This window comes from Macadamia integrifolia, unplaced genomic scaffold (assembly GCF_013358625.1).
Source record: "Macadamia integrifolia cultivar HAES 741 unplaced genomic scaffold, SCU_Mint_v3 scaffold1653, whole genome shotgun sequence".
Taxonomy (NCBI): domain Eukaryota; kingdom Viridiplantae; phylum Streptophyta; class Magnoliopsida; order Proteales; family Proteaceae; genus Macadamia; species Macadamia integrifolia.
In genome coordinates, this window is record NW_024868292.1 from 22,204 (window position 1) to 41,158 (window position 18,955).

The 18,955-nt window shown below is 40.9% G+C and overlaps 1 pseudogene; it reads right to left on the bottom strand.

Annotated features, from left to right (window-relative positions):
- Window positions 1-2,725: 2,725 nt before the first annotated feature.
- Window positions 2,726-3,506, bottom strand: LOC122064449 (annotated as a pseudogene).
- Window positions 3,507-18,955: the final 15,449 nt, after the last annotated feature.

Below are 18,955 nucleotides of genomic sequence, written 5' to 3' on the forward strand. Positions count from 1 at the left end.
TTTTTTCCAATGGAAACCCCCTCGTTAATGCATCCTGTCATTGGGTCTTGCAGTGATGCAAAGGGCACTTGACCAAGTAATTTTCTCCTTCACTAGATATATAGGGAATTTCTTATTGAGCTCTTATGATGTTAAAATTTTTGTAATATTCTTTTTTTTTTTTTTTTTGTCATGTAAAAAAAATAAAAAGGCATTTTGACATTTTTTGTATGATACAAATTTTTAATGACAGTATGGTTGGATAAAAAGGAAAAAAAAAAAAATGTTAAAAGGAAGAGCAACTATAGCAACTATCTTCTTTTGTGCACTTTTTCTTATGTTCCATTGGAGGAGAGATGCATTTATCGATTTTTTTTAATTATTACTGTTCCTCCAAAATTATAAAATTTCTCCGTTTTCTATAATTTAAACTTTGATTTTTGTTTTATTTGTGTGGATTTTCTTCTCTAATTTTGTAGAATTTTTCCTTTTTATAATTTCCATCTAATCTCTATTACCTATGATGTAAGGACTACAAGTAATATTAATCATAATATATAGGCCGGAAGGATTGAAGCTCGAAATGTTAATATTTAGGTCAATTTCTCTCTCTCTCTAGACCTTTTATTGTATTTCCATTTCATTGTATGGAGGGAAAATATGCGATTACAAATTATGTTTGTAACATGCTTGGTTACAAACAGATGCACAAATATATTCGCAAAATGAAAAAAAAAATCTTAACAATTAGAATTGGATCCGTCTATTTAAATTTTGCATTTACAGAAACAATAACATTTTGACTTCTATATTAACTGTAACTTTATAACTCACTTTTTAATCACTTTAAACTTTAATCGTATCTGTTTGTTGGCATTATTAGTTCTTCTCCTATGGTATCACTTACAACTTTGAAACTCAATTGTAATCACTTATTGTACTTCTCGCAAGCTTTTCCTAGTGGCACCAAAATGTGACTTTAGCCTAGCTCGTCATGCAGTCTCTCAAAATACAGAATCTATCTTGGGTTAAGAAGATTTGAGTTCCAAATTGGGATTGACTAAGCTTAGGCCCAAAGGCATTTAGCCCCAGACGGCTCAATACTCACTCTGTGGACTGAAACTTCAGAGTTCCCCTCCGCAATTCTGATGTTTGGCACTACTTGAGTAGTCGGGGTAGAAGAAGATCGAACCCCACAAAATTTCAATTTTCAACAAAAAAAGTAGGACCACTAGTAATTGAAATCGAAGTGAGCATTATAACAATTAATTGAGAAAGATTGATACAGAGCACACCATGTAATTTTTCTTCTTGCAAAAAAATGGCGATAAGTGCATAAAAAAACTATGTATATAACAATTAATTGAGAAAGATTGATACCGAGCACACCATGTAATTTTTCTTCTTGCAAAAAAATGGCGATAAGTGGATAAAAAACTATGTATAATTTATTGAGATTAGGATTAAAAATGATAAGTAAATAACATTATTGCGTAAACAATAGAAAGAGAGAACCCCGAGGCGGTAACTCAGTTGGTAAGATCAACTCCTCATAATGAAGAGGTCAAGAGTTCAACTCTCCGAAGTCTCTCCAAAGTCTCCTTGGGGGACTACCTATCAAAAAGAAAAAAAAAGGAAACAGAGAATCCTTATTGATCATATATAGCATAAACATACAGAACAGTTAAAAATATCATATGGTTATTTTGCAGTACCTTTTTTTTTTTTTTTTGTAAAGGTCAGTAAAAGAATATATTAAAAATTTAAGAAGTATTAAAGAGAAATGAATGAGATAACACTATTGAGGAGCATTCCCACCTTCAACATTGCCATCAGTAGAGAGGTACCCCAATCCAAAGAAACATAACACCATTGCTGATTGTGTTCTTTTGCAATACACAATCAGCAATCTAATGGAATGGACCTCAAACAACACCAATCCAATACAATGAGCAAAAGCACCAATGCAATAGTAAAATGATTTAAAAAAAAAAAGAAAAAAGAAAAAAAGAATTACAAAGGCCAAAACTTCTATGAACTACATTGCCACATTGGACATTGCCATAAGCTTTACATTGTAAGAAAATTCAAAACTTCCCATGGGCTTTTTGGGTGGAAGAAATTTTATTAAAAAAGCATGTAAACATTTGAATCTTGTTCTCACCAACCTTGAAGGGTTAATTAGTTCATCAGAGAACTCTTTTTGCTTGAGGTCAGCAAGAAATTATATTAAATACAATAGAAGGAGAACAAGAGATGCCCAACAAAAGGGCAAAAACCCAGACTTACTGAATTCCTCCACCTTCAGCATTGTCATCAGTAAAAATAGCTCATCACATCCAATTTTACCAACTAATGAGGTGCATGCATGTGGAATATTCATCCCAGCAATAAATTTTTTTTTTTTGGGGGTTTTTTTTTTTTGGGGGGGGGGGGGGCGTTGAATCAGGTGAAAAATTATTACCTCATACAAGTTTCATTCATATGCAAAATGTACTCCAGCTCCTTCAACACTTCCTCCAGTGTGGGTCGGTCCTCACTATCATCGGCAACACATTTCTTTGTGATCTCCCCAAATTTCATCAATGATAGTAGAGAGTAACAACCTTCAAGCCGTTGGTCCACAAATTTTTCAAATGACTGTACTGAAAGCAATCGGTATAACCATCCTCTAACGTAGACCGTCGGCCCACTGCTGTGTTGTGTTGATTGAAAAGTGGCCGAGGACGGACAACCTCATACAGTACTACACATCAGACTTTTCAGACATTTTCCCTTTTCCCGTACATTCTGGAGCCATATATCTATAGGTTCCTTTTACAATAGAAACATCAAAAGTAGGATCAAATAAATTTATTTTTGGTATCATGGCATGACCTAATTCAGTATCTGTTATGGATATTCCAAAATCAGCTATCTTTGCTACTAAGTTCTCATCCAATAATATGTTAGCTGTCTTGATATCCCTATGGATTATACCATTCTCTGACCCTGTGTGGAGGTAGTGGAGTCCACGTGCAACACCCACCTATGCAAATCCCTAATCTCTGCTTCCATGTCAATGGTGGGAGATCACTCTCAAATAGATACATTTTGAGATCTCCATTAGACATATACTCATACACCAAAATCATCTCATCCCTTTCCTTGCAGAACCCAATCATGGAAACCACATGTCTATGCTTGAGCTTCGATAGCATCTCAATCTCTCTCACAAATTCTATCATACCTTGTCCATATAAAGAATGCGAATAGGCACGCTTGAATGCTGCCATAGTGCCGTCATCATCGAGTACACCCTTGTAAATTTTGCCAAAGCCACCAACTCCGATCACTAATGATTCATCAAAATTCTTTGTTGCAGCTCGAATCTCTCCCATTGTGTACTGATTACCAACTCTATCACTAGCTGTGGAGCCATTTGGATTCAAATTTCCTTTGGTGAGTTCAGATGATTCAGCTGCGTTCTCTGCCATTGTGTTCTGATTACAAACTCTATCACTAGCTATCACTAGCTGTGGAGCCATTTGGATTCAAATTTCCTTTGGTGAGTTCAGATGATTTAGGTTTGTTCTCTGCCATTGTGTTCTGATTACCAACCCTGTGTGGAGCCATTTAAATCCAGACATCCATCCACCAAGGACTTTAGATACTCTAGCAAAAGGGTTGTTGATTCCAATGGTTCCATGAAGTATTGGGAGCCAACCAAGGGGATTGTCTTTCATGGGATACATGTTCTTTCTCATACTCATACTGCGTAAAGATGCAATACTAGAGATAGAAGCTTTACCTGCTTTCAATTTTCGCAATGTACTTTTCCACTCTTCTTTGCTGCTAATGTCCAACAAGTAAGACGCCAACACCTCTAGAGTTGAAGGCAAACCTTTTGAATAATGTATCTCATCATGTGAAAGTTGCATATAATCTTGAGGAGGTTCATCCACTGAAAAGGTATGCAAAGGTATGCAAACTAAATAGTTGAAGAGATTCCTCATTGTCTAGCTTTTGAGGCCAAGAGATTTTGTCTTTATCAACTTTAGCCACATTCAAGACATGCTCATATTTGGTTGTTATTATGACCTTGCTTAGCACACTGGCCAATGCTTCTACCTGATCTTTACTGTCCACATCATCAAGAATAAGAAGAACATTTTCTTTGCAAAGCTTGTGTTTAATCAATTTTTTCCCTCTAATGACTTATGTCGAAATCTTCTTTGAAGATTTCTTTGAGAAGTCGCTTATGCAAAGATGCAAGACCCATGCATTACATTGCTTTTTTGCTAACATCTGAAATTAAACTATGCTTACTAAAGGATGCGATTATAAACAGCTTCAGCAATAGTTGTCTTCCCAATACCATGGGGACCACAGATTCCTATGAATTGACCATCACTGGAGCCAAAATTTGTTAAAGATAATACACCATTTGCACGAGAATCTATGCCAATAGGGTATTTACACTCATCTAATTGTGTGCTAAAGGCTAGTTCATCCAGAATCCTTTTGACAATTAATTCAACTATCTCTACTTGACCCCTCCAATCATTTCAAATCAGAAAGAAAATCATAACCAATGAGATGAAATTATCAAGTTAAAAAAAAAAAAAATGAATATATAAATTTGAAGTTCTTATGGAATGGAAAGCAATCAGAAATCAACACTCGTGAACCAGTTTGGAGTTAGTTTTAAACTCAGCCATAAAGGATCTCAGGGATGTGGTTGAGCTTATGCCTCCTGAATAAAAAGCAATGGAGTACTTCCTGCCTCTAGCGAGAAGACTTAAGATTACTGTTAAAGTCTTTTTATGGTACCTCCTCTATTGAAGAGATAAAGTGGTTAAGACCTGAATTAGGATGGACTAAGCTCAATATCAATGGATGTTCTCTTGGTAACTCAGGTCAATCAAGAGCGGGTGGAGTCTTCCATGAAAATGTTGGAGTTGTATCTTGCTTCTTTACATAGGCCCTTGGTTTTAAAACAAATCAGTGCTGCATTTAGCGGTTTCTTTATGGGATTGAAGTTAGCCAAGGAGATAAATATATCCCAGTTATGTGTAGAATGTGATTCTTAAATTGTGATAATTTCCATTCTTGGTCAGTCCATAGCCTGGGAATTCATGCGGCTCTGGTGTTTCTATTCTCAGTACTTGAATTCTATTGCTTGGAAGCTTAGTCATTACTTTTGTGAAGCTAATATTGTGGCTCATCTCCTAGCCAAGAGGGTGCAAGGTCACAAATTAATTTCCAATGTTTGGCCTCATCATCCTATCTTTATAGCAACTGATGTATGTTGGGATGCTCAAAAATAGTTCTAGGTTCAGATTCCTATTAGGTTAATTGTTATCTATGATTGATGATATGTTTCTGATGTTGTAGGGGGTCTATTGATGGTTATGCTGAAGGTAGTCCTCTTGCCATCTTCTTGGTTATAGACTTCTCTAGCCCTCTACAAATGGCCATGCCGAAGGTGGAGGGTTGGGAACTCGCTATGATTTATTTTGTCTAGGAATGCCTAGGCTCTAATGTTGTACATCTCTATATTTTCATTAATACATACTTTGCTGAAATTTTCGCAAATAATAATAATAATAATAATAAATAAATAAATAAACACTCGTGAGAATTTAGGCTCTCTTTGGTATTATTATTTTTTTGTTTTTACAGAAAAACATTTTTGTGTGTGTATTGGTATCATTTATGGACCTTATTTCTAGTTAACCTCCCCCCCCCCCACCCCAAAAAAAAAAAAAAAAAAAAGGGGGGGGGGGGGGTGGGGAGAATACAAAATCCATAATGAGGTTTTTGTATTTTGACCAAAAATAAGTTTTATTCATTTTTGCGTTCACATTAGTGAGCACATGACTAATACATCCCAAAAGCAAGGGCACATGACTAAAACATGTCTCTCCTTTTTCTTCTTTGTGCAACCCCACCAATCCGTACCTCATGCGGCATCCCAAACCACCCCACTCACCCACCCCAACTCCTTGTAGCAACCTAAACACCCTACACCCTGCGGCAACCAAACCTTCCGCCGCCCCCACCCCGCCACACCTACTCCACCACACTCTCCCCCTCACCTACCCTCCCCCTGCCCATGCCTTTCCACTCCTCCCTTCCCTGCAACCTTACCCCAAACAGAAGTAGAGAACAAAATAGATTTTCAATTATGTTTGTAATATCCTGAAATCTGACTTGGGGGTATTTTTGTCTTTTGATCATTGTAGGGTTAGGGTGACTTAAAATGGGGATACTAAACGATTGAGGGTGCATCAGTACTTGGCGAGTGCTAAAGATCATCCATTATATGTAATTATACTATAGAATAACTTAAGGATTTTTTTCCCTTGAAATTACCATTTTGCCCCTAAACCTTGATTTACCATTTTGCCACTGCACCATAATTTGAATTTTTTTTTTTTTTAATTTCTGATTTAATCTCAACCCTAATATTGATTTATTTAATTAAGAATAATATGAATATATATATATACACATATTAAATTATTATGCAGATGTATAATTAACTAACAAGTGGATAAAACCTAACTAACTAACAACCTTAACTAACTAATTGTTGCTAATTAATAATTAATAATTAACAAATAAAGACTTTCCTAATCAAGTTGTGGATTTTAATTTTGAAATTTTGATAGCCTTGAGCATAAAGTAAGGGGGATAAAGTAGGAAAAGAGAGAGAGAGAGAGAGAGAGAGAGAGAGAGAGAGTTGGAGATGATGTAGGAAATGTAGAGATAGACTTAGAGATGAATTAGGGAGGTGAGAGAGATGTCAAAATGTGGTTCTCTTGTCTCTCACCCTCTATTTAAGGAAAATCAAAATGGAAAAAAAAAAAAAAAAAAAGTGAAGGTATTGTGGAGAAGAAAGAGGAGAAGGAATAATGAGAATAAAAAAGAAAAAAGAAATCAAGGTTTTGAACAATTTTCAAGGAAAGAGTTTTTATCCTATGATTTAATTACTTTTTCTATTCTACTTGGGGATAGACTGTGATGACCCAAGAATACAGAAAGTACCAGACCTGCCTGGGAGATGGGTGAGGTGTTCCTACCAAGAATACGATAAGTACTAGGGGGTTTGGGAGATCGATGAGGCTTTGCAGACTTTAGTCCCACATCGCCTAGGGAGAAGGTCATGGACTAGTTAATAATCTTTAACTTCCTTAACATGGCACAATGCGTTTTAAAGCTTTGAGATCCATGGGCCAAAGAGGACAATATTGTGCAAGGTTAATAGGGCCAGGGCGTTACAAATAGTCTCAAAGTAGATCCCAATAGCGTGTGAGGCCACAGTGCTGAAAGAGGGGAAGTGTGATGACCAAAGAATACGACAAGTACTAGACCCGCCTGGGAGATCAGTGAGATGTTCCCACCAAGAATATGGAGGGGAAGTGTGATGACCGAAGAATACGGCAAGTACTAGACCCGCCTAGGAGATCGGTGAGATGTTCCCACCAAGAATATGGCAAGTGCCAGGGGATTTGGGAGATCGATGAGAGTTTGCAAACTTTAGTCCCACATTACCTAGGGAGAGATTCCTGGACTAGTTAGTAACCTTTAGCCTCCTTTACATAGACCATGATGGAATTTTAGATTATGAGTTTGATGAGATAGAAAATAAGATTTTGACATGTTAAATGTATATTTTGGGTTGCGCAGAACAACACTCTGAGATTGTTCATATTATTGAACATAGTTAGAGATTGTTTCATTTTATGAAATAATTCATATTCTCGGATAGGTCACTGTCAAGGAAGTTTTCTGTACCAAAGAATGGGGGTAGTGACAGAGGAATATAGATTTCAATTTTTTATCTAATATATTTACTATAATAACTTTTATGAGTCTTTTAAAAATTCTTAAAAAGTTGAAAGTGATTTGAATTCAGAAAAGTGGGTTAATGAATTTTTCAAATTTTTTAGACAGAATCTGTTATAATTTGAAGACCGTTTTTAGGGGGATTGATACCTAACCTAAGATTTTTTTTTTCCTGATGTTATTTTCATATGAGACTTATATATATGAGTTAGGTTTCAATACAATCTATTTTGAATTTATTTGGAACTTCAGAGATATTTATTTTTTATTTTTCTATTTTAGTAGATAGAATATGTTAAGGCAGAATATTGATGAAATCATATAGGAAGATACAAGGATTGTTCTATTTTGAATGATAAACAAAATCGATACTTGGAATGACATCAAGGTGAGTGGAACCTCTATCCTAACTTGTTTATGTTTATAGGTATTATTCAAAACATAATTTTATGAACAATAGACATATTTTAAATCTTGGATTTCATGGGGTTTTATCATTAAAAATCTGATTTTTACAAACCTAAAGTCATGTACATGAGAGAATAACGAACGAATTGCATTTTGTTCCATGATTTACATTATATGTACATAGCAAAATTTTCCAAATTGAGCATTGATTATATAATGTTAGTTGCTAATATTATGTGTGAAGTTGTGATTATGATTGCATATGAATGGAAGAGGATTAAAAAGGTATTTTGGACTTCTACTAAAACTCTATAGTAATTTGTGAAGCCTAGGATGGGGGGTGAACTGTCGTCTATGGATGAGGAAAAATTCTTGTTTTTTAATAATAAAAAATATTAAATCATAATAAAAAAAATGAAAAAAAATTGATAAACCGTGAGGAGAGAGAGAGAGAGAGAGAGAGAGAGAGAGAGAGAGAGAGAGAGAGAGAGAGAGAAAAGAGAATAGGAGAGAAAATTGGAAGAGATTGAGAGAGAAAAACGGAGAAAAATAAACTTAAAAAGAAAAATGGAAAGAGATAAGGGAGTCGACTATTTTATAGGATTAATAATAAACTAATGTTAAATCATACTTAAAAAAATAAAAACTTGATAAACCCTGAGGAGATAGAAGGAGTATGGGAAAAGATAATAGGAGTAAAAAATAGAAAGAGATAGGTAATCGATCAAAAAAATTAGGGAAGATAATTAGTAGATTACACACGCTCACCTCTTAGTTGTACAAGAATCGAAACTCAAGTTCTAGTACGAAGACCTGATCCGGACTCGATTACCTAAACCAATTGACTTTGATAACAATAACTGCATCCACAATTGCTTTGAAGTCCATTCTGAACCAGGAGTTGAAGAGTGATTAATAACTTGGGAATTTGGAAAATATGTTTCCGTCATAGGGATTACTTGCTCTTTTGGATTGGTCTATGCCTTTACTTCTTCGTTTTCTTAGTTCTTAAGGTGGTTTGCTCCTATAAGCTCCCTTTGATTGTACCTTCTCTCGTTCCATAAAAACTGCTGATTTGCCTACTTCCTTGGTTAAATTACTCTCCTATGGAACATAATTATCCATATTTAATTCCAAATTAATCCTTTTCATGTGGGAAAAATAATTTGAATCCTGTAAATCCTCTCTAGCCAGCTCCCTGGCTGATTCTCTCTCTCTCTCTCTCCTCCATCTCCACATAGGCTGATTAAAAGTTTTTCTATCCGCTCTTCCACAAAATCCTCCTTCAGGAATGTCCATCTAGGCCAGCTCCTCAATGCAATCCTTGATTGCTAAAATTTTATCTTCCTCTTTTGTGGTAATAAAATCTTGTCTAAATTAGCTCTCCATATCAACCGATTGATTACTTCCATTTTCGTCCTCCAAATTAGGAGAAAAAGGAATTGACTTTTTACCATTCAAATTCGAATCAACAAACAACACGCCATCCAACTTGTCTTTCCCTGATCCCCCTCCAAAAAAAATCACCTTCCTTCCATATAGTGCCAAGTGCCATTGTGGCGCAATCAAAGGAAAGGAAACAAATAATTTTTTAATTCCTTCTTTTATTTTGGTTTTTTCACATTTTTGAACTTTTGAGTTTTTGATTTTTTTGATTTTTTTTTTGATTTTGACTGATCCTAGCCGATACCGTGATTGATCTGAAAAAATCGTACAATTTTTTATCTTTAACCAATCCTAATCGATATTGATCCCTATCGTATCGGTTTTGGCTGTGACCGATATTGATACTGATACCGATACCGAGTTTTTAAACCTTGATTCTACCCCATTGACATGTGATCTAGCCGAAGTTTTGAAAACAAGTTTTTGCTTGTACTTTTCCCTTCCCTTTTTTTTTCTTTCATAGATACTTGTGTTTGTATGCACTTGTCTTGTTTACTTGGCCCTTTTTGGTATCATTTTTATTTTTTATTTTTACTTAATTATCAAAAATTATTAATGAAATTTTTTTTTTATCAAAACATAAAAATGGTTTGGTAACTACTTTACAAAAATGGTTTTTTGTGAGAAATAGTTTGGTATCTCTATGTGCAAAATGATTTTTTGAAGAAATGAGTGAAGAAATTCCCTTTACCCATCTGCTTTATAACTTTCTTTCTCCACTCGGGAATGGAGAAAAAGGGATAAGGGGCTTGAATTTCTAAGTACAAAGCAAATGACTACTTTACACCTCCATATTGGGACTTTAAGCATGTGCTCATTAAAGTGCAGTGTAAAAATAACTAAAAATCACTTTTAGCCAAAACACATAAATGACTCTTGATCTCTTTTTGGTTTTTGAGTTTTATCAATTTTTCTTTTTTAAATAGAAACAAGCTCCATAAGTGATACCAAATGCAACTAAAACTATTTTTATGAACAAAAATAAAAAAGGAAAATGATACCAAAGAAAGCCTTCGTTTATGTAAAGGGAAAATGGATTTTTTTTTTTGTCGGAAGGAGAGAGAGTAAGGGATTAATCCAACCCTCTTTTCTCCTTCATTCTCTTCTAGGGATTTTCTGTGGAATATTTCCTATTGTCTTTTTCCTGCTTATTTCCTCTCACCTATTTGCCTTGCACAGTAATGTCTCCAAACATGTCTAGCGACTATAGGAGATAGGGAAAACATGATTTTTGGAGTCACCATTTAGGATTCAGGGCCTAGAACCCTATTGTAGAGTCCAATTCCGATTGAGGGATCGAGCTCAAGGTAGGGGGTTGGATTCCTGTGAAAGGATGGAACCCCTGAATTTGACTTCATATTTTGACATATTTCAGAGATAGAGGTCCATGTCAGGTTACAAGTGTGGGAAGGTGTTAGGCACCCACCTCACCCTGAATTTATGGTCTTTCTACCAAATGTTTGGATTTCGAATATTCTCCCTTGAGAATTTTACCAGCCTAAGATAACATGGTAGCTTTATCACATGAAATAATCTAACACTTGTATATAATTGCATGAAATGATTGCAAAAACTATTAAAACATCACATAAAATAATATATAATTTATATTAAAATTACATAAAATGAAAAGTTACATAAAATAATTAAAAATGCAACTAACTTATTTACATATATGTACGATGCCTCATGAAATAATGATTATGATTATTATTTTATGTGAGGCACACACATGATAATACATATAATGTTGAAGTAGACTATCATTTAATATACAAACACAAAAATTAATCCAAAGAATGATAAAAATGAGTCATTGTTCTATATGGTGAACACGTAAAATAATGCACGCGGAGATAGGGTATGTACCATGCACACAAATAAAATTACGATCTAATATTTACATGAAACAATTGATAGCAATAATGAAATTTCTGGTAATTTTTCCTGACTCAGGGGCAAAGATATGACTTTCTTGGAGAAATAAAAACCTCTAGGACTTGGGCAAGAAATTTGAAAGGATTACCGTGTTATGGTGTAGAAATGAGTTTTGGCTTTGGGAATTTGGGTAGCGCTTTCACGCTATATTCCTAGAATAGGAATCAACTGTGGAAACATGGGGAGGGCTTCTACGCTATAATCCTAGAATAGGAATCAGTTGTGGGAATATAGGCAGTTCTTCCGCACTATATTCCTAACATAGGAATTAGCTATGGGAAGATGGGCAGCGCTTCCAAGTTATAATAAAAATATCGAAATCAACTACAAAAATTTAAGCAGGGGTCCCGTATGGACTTGAAATGGATGATGTGGTCTTCCAGACCTAGGGCAATAGGGCTTCCGTACTAGGGTGTCGACTTAGCGAGCTTTGAATGATCGGCTTTGAAATTCCTCAGACTCTTGCATTCTCTCTCTCTCTCTCTCTTTGTAGGGTCTTTGGAACAAGGATTTCTCTCTCAGGATTTCTCCCCGCTCTTTTACTGTGACATGGGGTCACCTATTTATAGCAAAACAAGGAATCCATGGAGAATTCTTACAGAGATGTATATTCGTGTTCATCTCTGTGGAAACCGTTTCTTAACCCTTAAGCATCCGTGGAAGCCTTAAAAGAATATAGTAAGGCTTACCATCTCCGTGTAAGGCTTAAAAGGTCCATGGAAACAAATCTTAAACCTTAAGCATCCGTGGAAGCCTTTCATAACCCTTAAGTATCCGTGGAAGGTCATAGGGTGGATGGCTGTAGCTACGGTTGATGCTTATTAACTAAGGGGAAGACATAGTGGGTTTGGCTTGGTTTGGGTTGGTCTGATTCAGGTTTATTCTAGTTTAACTGGTTCAAAGTTTAAGTAGGCAATACAGCACATCTGGGTATCTGTTTTTTTCATGCAAGATCTCAACAAGACCTTATTTTCGAATACTTTCCAATGATATGGGAATCAAGCACATGCTATGCTCGATTGTCATATTTTGGCAAAAGATATTAATGACCAGTTTTAGTCACCCTCCTCGCATCATTTTTTTTTTTTTAAATAAATGGCTGAACTCCTGGGCGGTCTTACACTCCATTATACTTTGTAAGTTCTTGCATAAGGATTTTAGGTTGGGATAGTCTGGACTTGTGCCGAAAATTCGATTTCTTTATGAAAGAGAGAATACATGTTTCATCATTGCCAAGGTGGGGGGGGGACAAAATTTGGTGTGTACAGTCTATGGTATGCATGATCACATTTTGTTCCTTCATTCAGGATACCTTGTATTGAAAATCATCTGTAGCAGCTGCACCAGTGCAGTAAGCTGGGTGGCTGGGTGCCCCTTGGGGCACGTACCCAAATGCTCTCAGTCGTTCGATGCTCACTACACCTCACCGCTTGCTAAAGAGGATGTGGTCTCCCAAACCTGTATATTTTATGTAATTTATTTTAAATAATTAAAAAAAAAGTTTTGGATATTAGAAAAAAATTCTAGAAAAAGTTTCAGAAACAACAATTTCATTGAGACTTCATGAATGAGAGGTGTCAAGAAGTTTTACATTGTTTACCAACTAAAAAAAAAAAAAGTAGATTTACCTTTAACCAACAATTTGATTTTTATTTTTTTATTTTTTGAGAGACAGGTTTCTAAAAGGCAGCATGGTCCTTGCACCAGTGTAGGGACCAATGAAAAGACATGTAGAAGCATCAACAATGGAAAATTTTTTCATTTTTCATGAAAGTAGAGCAGTCATTTAATCCCTCCCTATGTTTGGATGTAGAAACCATACTATATTTTAGGTTTTTTTTTTCCTTCCTTATTATTTAATTACTGATTGTTGCTGTCAAAAATTCGTATGAGCTGATCCTGCACAAGCACAGAAGGCAGAGGCCCAGAGCTTTGTTCGGGGTTAGTCCTCCGACGCTCAAGTTAGGGATCACCCGCACAGTTTTTGTTACAGAAGTAATGGTGTGGGTATTGATGCTTACCTCTCCCTTTCTTCCGGGCCCTCTTATATAGCTCTTAGGGTTTAGGGTCTTCCCTTTCCTAGGAGGAGTCCTCTTCGGGTCCACCTCATTTCCTTTTAGAGTCCTACTCCGATTCGTCCTACCCGTTCGTGGGGGATATTCTCTTCACGTGGTTGACGTGGTAGAGTCCTAGCAGCCTCTATCAGGTGGGTGACACGTGTCCAGGTGGGCGACGCGTGTCCTTACCCTACTGGGCAATCAATTTGGCCATATTAGAAGCCCCCTTACTCCCGTCAGGAGGCTCTTCCTGTGGGAGTAATCAAGTTTTTCGTCGTCTTTTCTCCCCCCCTTTTTCTTTTTGCTTCCCTTTGACTTTATTCCTTCTACTTACGACCGAGACCTTCGGTCAGCCGATGTGAAGGCCTTCGGTTAGTTCGGCTCGGTCTTGCTTGAGCCCCTGACCAAGGTGAGGACCTTCGGTAAGTTTGGCTCGGCCTTTGCCTGAGCACCCGTCCGAGGCGAGGACCTTCGGTCAGGTCCGTTTGGCTTTTGCCTGAACTCCCAACCGAGGTGTGGACCTTTGGTCAGGTCTGTTCGACCTTGGCCTGAACTCCCAACCAAGGTGAGGACCTTCGATCAAGTCCGTTCGGCTTTTGCCTGAACTCCTAACAAATGTAAGGACCTTCGGTTAGGTCCGTTCGACTTTTGCCTGAACTCCCAATTGGGGAGAGGACTTTCGGTCAGGTCCGTTCAGCTTTTGCCTGAACTCTCAACCGAGGTAAGGACCTTCGGTCAGGTCCATTCGGCCTTGGCCCGAGCCCCTGACCGAGGTGTGGACCTTCGATCAGGTCCGTTCGGCCTTGGCCTGAACTTCCAGCCGAGGTGAGGACCTTCGGTCAAGTCTGTTCGGCTTTTGCCTAAACTTCCAACCGAGGTAAGGACCTTCGGTCAGTTCGGGTCGACCTTGGCCTGAACTCCCAACCGAGGTGAGGACCTTCGGTCAAGTCCGTTCAGCTTTTGCTTGAACTCCCAATCGAGGTGAGGACCTTCGGTCAAGTTTGTTCGGCTTTTGCCTGAACTTCCAATCGAGGTAAGGACCTTTGGTCAGTTCGGTTCAGCCTTGGCCTGAACTCCCAACCGAGGTGAAGACCTTTGGTCAGGTCCATTCGGCTTTTGCCTAAACTCCCAATCGAGGTAAGGACCTTCAGTCAGGTCTGTTCGGCTTTTGCCTGAACTTCCAACTGAGGTAAGGACCTTCGGTCAGTTCGGTTCAGCCTTGGCCTGAACTCCCAACCGAGGTAAGGACCTTTGGTCAGGTCCGTTCGGCCTTGGCCTAAACTCCCAACTGAGGTGAGGACCTTCGGTCAGATCCGTTCGGCTTTTGCCTGAACTCCCAACCGAGGTGAGGACCTTCGATCAGGTCTGTTCGGCTTTTACCTGAACTCCCAACTGAGGTGAGGATCTTCGGTCAGGTCTGTTCGGCTTTTGCCTGAACTTCCAACAGAGGTAAGGACCTTTGGTCAGTTCGGTTTGGCCTTGGCCTGAACTCCTAACCGAGGTGAGGACCTTTGGTCAGGTCCATTCAGCTTTTGCCTGAACTCCCAACTGAGGTAAGGACCTTCGGTCAGGTCTGTTCGGCTTTTGCCTGAATTCCCAACCGAGGTAAGGACCTTCGGTCAGGTCCGTTCGACCTTGGCCTGAATTCCCAATTGAGGTGAGGAACTTCGGTCAGGTCCTATCGGCTTTTGGCTGAACTCCCAACCGAGGTGCGGACCTTCGGTCAGGTCTGTTCGACTTTTTCCTGAACTCCCAACCGATGTGAGGACCTTCGGTCAGGTCTGTTCAGCTTTTGCCTGAACTTCCAACTGAGGTAAGGACCTTCAGTCAGGTCTGTTCGGCTTTTGCCTTAACTTCCAACCGAGGTAAGGACCTTCAGTTAGTTCGGTTCGGTCTTGGCCTGAACTCCCAACCGAGGTGAGGACCTTCGGTCAGGTCCATTCGGCTTTTGCCTGAACTCCCAACAGAGGTGAGGACCTTCAGTCAAGTCTGTTTGGCTTTTGCCTGAACTTCCAACCGAGGTAAAGACCTTCGGTCAGTTCGGTTCAGCCTTGGTTTGAACTCCCAACCTAGGTAAGGACCTTCGGTCAGGTCCATTCGACCTTGCCCCAAGCCCCCAACCGAGGTGTGGACCTTCGGTCAGGTCCGTTCAGCCTCGGCTTGAACTCCCAACCGAGGTGAGGACCTTCGGTCAGTTTGGTCAGTTCGGTTCGGCCTTGGCCTGAGCCCCCGACCGAGGTGTGGATGTTCGGCCTTGGCCTGCTTTTGCCTGAACTCCCAACCAAGGTAAGGACCTTCGGTCAGTTCGGTTCGGCCTTGGTCTGAACTCCCAACTGAGATAGGGACCTTCGGTCTGTTTCGTTCGGGCGTAAACCTCGAGGGTTGGTATTTGATGACGTAGCGGCGCCATTAATGCTCGGGTAGTCGTACCATTTTTCTCCCATCTATATAGTGTGGCGGTCCATTTGTGGGGCACTTTTCTTTTTCTTTCTGAGAGCCTTCCTTCGGTCTCGGTGTTCCTTTCGAAGAGCTTACCCTCGGTCTCGGGTTTCCTTTAGTTTAGCAACACCAAAAGTAAGTTCCATGTCTTGTTCGTCGGGCTACAGTCCGTCATCCTCAGAGAGGACAAGGCCTAACTATAGGCGTCGGAGTCCAGGGGAGGTCCGAGGGATGTCCTCGGACTCCACCGATCTACCCTCTGCCTGTGACTCATCGTCTGCGGCCTCGTCGTCTGGGTCCAAGGGTGGCTCAAACGGTGCAGGATTTAGGGAGAGGATGCTCGATTCCTGAGCCCAGACCCGGGAACCCTTAGAGGTGGAGGCTCTCCATATCGTATCCACCATGGATGAGTCGGAACTGGAGGAACTGAGGGCCTCCTTCGGTATCTCGGATGCTTTTGAGCTTCGGCTGCCCAGACCGTCTGACCGGGCTAGCTATCGAAACTCCGAGGAGCTATGCTTGTACAAGGAGGCGTTTAAGGCTGGCCTTCAACTTCCTCTCCATCCCTTCTTCGCCCGAGTGTTTCGGCACTACGGGATTTGTCCAACCCAGCTGACGTAGAACGGATGGCGGCAGGTGCTCAACTTTGTCGTCCTTTTCTCAAGGCACCAGAGGCCTCTCTCCCTCCCTCTCTTCATCAACTGCTTCTTCCTTCAGGCCTGTAAGGGGCTTTTGGGCTGGTACTACTTCTGCCCCCGGAAGGACCTTCGACTACTGAGTGGTTACCAGACGTTGATCCACGGGTGGAAGGAGAAATTCTTCTTCGTGAGGTCGTCCGAGGGGGTGCCCTTCGGCACTGTCTGGGATATCCTTAATCTAAGGGCAGTGAACTCTGGCCCTACCCTTTTCGGGGCAGACACCGAGTCGCTGGCGATGGCGAGGCGGTAAGAAATGTGCCCTCTAGTCGAGGCCGACTGCCTTAAGTCCGACGCCATCCTGTTCAAATTCGGGCTTAGCCCAGGTGAGTTAGGCCAGCCCAAGTTTATTTCCCTCGGGCATCGGTGTTTCGTACTGACTCCCTTCGTTTCTTCATGCAATGCAAATCTGAAGGTCCGAGGTTAGGGCTGCCGCAGCGGCGAGGCAAGCCCAAATAAGGGAGGCCAGGGCGCAGGATGCCTAGCAGCAACAGAGGCCGAAGAGGAAAGAGAAGAAGGGGCCCTCCTCCGAGACTCCGAAGAAAAGATCTAGGGGCGAGGGGCCAAGCACCGAGGTAGTCCAAGTCCTCGTTGCTCTGGGCCATAACATGCCTGCCCGAGACTCCTCCCCCGTTGTGGACTTCAGAAGCCTGAGGGTGGGGAACGTGAGGGTTGAAGTTGGATTTGTCCCTCAGTGGTCGGTCAAGGAAGACGACACCTTGTCCGTCGGGCTTGATGCTCGTGAGTTGGTGATGAAGGGAAGTCTTCCCCGAGATGCTGTCGAAGCTCAACGGCAAGGGACGACGACCATGATAACGAACGCCTGCATCTTCATGGTTGGGGTAAGCTTCGGTCCTCTAACCTTCATTTGTTTATCATCACAACCTTCTAACCATCGGTGTCTTATGTAGGCCCAGAATCAAATGGGTCAACTGGCAATTCGGGCCGAAGCTATGGGCTGAGACCTCGAGGCTTCCGAACGAGAGACGTAGGTCTTGGAGAATTAGCGTTCGGTTCTCCTCAAGAAGGTCGAGCACCTAGAAGAGGACCTTCTCCTTACGTGCCAGGAATGCGATCGGAAGTTGGTGGAGCTGAGGCTCAGATGAAGGCAAGGGTTCAGGAGGCCGAGGCCCGAGGGGCAGAGAAGTACAGGTCCTCCGAGGCCTTTCGTGAAGAGATTAAGCGTGCCATCGCCCCTGGGTTCACCATGGGTGCTACCGAGGTCCGAGATTGGGTCCTCGAGTGTTACCCAGGGGTCTCTTTCAAGGACAGTGGGCTCATCTTCGAAGAGGAGTGTATTGAGGCGGCCCCATCAGCCACCAAGGTTGTCGATGCCGACGGCAGAGGCTGCAACGAGGAAGGTGAGGTTCAGCAGCAACGTGAGGTCCCTCCGACTCCCAGTCACAATGGCTCCGATCAGGAGACCCACCATGTCGAGGATGAGGCCATGAATCCGACGGACTCCCCCTGCAGCCACCCTGGGTCTCGGCTCAGCCTTTGAGCTCTTTTTGTTTTTGATATGAGCCTTCGGGCTTTTTCATATAACCTCGGCCTTCGGGTCTTTTTTTATGTAATCTCGGCCTTCGGGTCTTTTCATGTACTCTCGGCCTTCGGGTCTTATCAATGAATGTATTTCCCTTCGTATGCTTTGACTTTCAATTTTTCGTGTTCTTTCGGGTAAGGTGATCTTTAGCCCGTGGGTAGATGCAAGAAAGCTGAAACCCATTGTTGCCAGCCTAAGGATCCGCACGCCTACTTTAGCATGGCTTGATCCCGCTCCCTCGGCTTATCCGAGAGGTTTCCCGAGTCCGAGGGCTCTAGACTTTTAAGGGATCTTGAACAAGTGTGGTTTTCACCAAGTGGTGTGTTCCCTCGCAGCTCTGGCCGAAGGGTCTTTTAAACTCTGGTGTTGATCCAAAGATCCAGCCGAGGGTAGATCCTTCGACCGTCGTCACTCCCTACCAAATTGAGGACCTTCGGTCAGGTCCCCTCGGACATTGGCCTGAGCCCCGAGCCGAGGTAAAGACCCTCAGTCAGGTCAGCTCGTCCTTTCCCGAGCCCTGATCGAGGTAGGGACATTCGCTCTGCTCGGCTCAGCCTTTGCCTGAGCCCACGACCAAGTTTGGGACCTTCAGTCAGCTCGGATCAGTTTTTTCCTGA